Source organism: Tupaia chinensis, unplaced genomic scaffold (assembly GCF_000334495.1).
Source record: "Tupaia chinensis unplaced genomic scaffold, TupChi_1.0 Scaffold000184_1, whole genome shotgun sequence".
NCBI classification, from domain to species: domain Eukaryota; kingdom Metazoa; phylum Chordata; class Mammalia; order Scandentia; family Tupaiidae; genus Tupaia; species Tupaia belangeri.
This window is the reverse complement of record NW_006159659.1, coordinates 4,337,948-4,339,020: the sequence shown is the minus strand read 5'-3', so window position 1 is coordinate 4,339,020 and position 1,073 is coordinate 4,337,948. Positions and strand designations below refer to the sequence as shown.

At 52.0% G+C, this 1,073-nt stretch overlaps 1 protein-coding gene across 1 annotated transcript in view; it reads right to left on the bottom strand.

Annotated features, from left to right (window-relative positions):
• The window catches only part of PRDX4 (peroxiredoxin 4), a 19,657-nt gene that overhangs the window by 17,065 nt on the left and 1,519 nt on the right, over positions 1 to 1,073 (bottom strand). The window lies entirely within an intron of this gene.

Genomic DNA, 1,073 nt, shown 5'->3' with positions numbered 1-1,073 from the left:
AAGTCTCTTGGCGCGAGCGGGACTTCTCCCGCCGCTAGGCAGCTACAATCACACGCACGACGCCCTAGCGAGCCGGGGCGCGGCCTCGCGATAACTGCTCCGCCTCCCGCTCCGCCACGCGGGCACTGGCCCCGCCTTCCCTCCCCCACTAGTCGGGAGAGCATTTGCGCCTGCGCTCTGGGCCGATGGGGGGCGGGGCTTTCAGCTCTCCTCGCCAGGGCCGCCTCTAGGAGTGACGCGCGAGGAACTCATTCTCTGGCTCTCCCTGCTCCGCCCAGTTTCAGGCATCCTTCCTCTCCCATCTCTTTCCCAGAGCCTCACCACAGCAAAAGGTGAAAGTTATCTATATGCCTGTGAGCTGTTATTTTATACTTCTAGCAGACTTTAAAAAAATTTTTTTGATTGCCAAGTCATCACTGTATACAATAACGTGTAGGTACAATGGGATTTTTGACATGTATGTACATGGCAGAATGATTAATTCAAGGTAATTAACGTTACCCACCTTGTTCACCTGTTTTCTTTTTTGTGAGACACTGAGATTTGCTCCTACTTACTTTGAAATATACATACATTATTTTTGACTTTACTTACCTTGCTGTTTACTAGAGGGGAGGGAGAGGATGGGGAGTTTTTTGGCAAAGGGTACAGTTTAAGATAGGAGTAAGTTCTGAGAGCTAACATTCACTTTCCCTTTAAATGCTTTGGGAACAGAGCCATGGCTCTCTCCCTCAAGTTTCAGCCCTTTTATGTCTTCAAAAAACTTGGAGAACTTAAGTCCAACCATTTATTCTCCTCATGCACCGTCCTCTCTTCCCAGTCTTCTCTCCCGCGCCCCCCTTTCGCGCACCCCCTCCTTCCCTTGCTATCCCTTCTTCGCTATCCCTCCCTTACTCACCCTCCCTCCCTTGTTCTACCCTTCCTTTCTCCTCCAGTCCTCGCTCCTCCTCCCTTCCTCGTTCCCCTTCTCTCCCTTGTTCTCCCCTCCCTCCCTTCTTCCTCACTTTCCTCACTTCTCTTCTCTCGTCCAGTCCCCCTCCCTTCCTTGCCCCCCCTTCCACACCCTCCTCCCT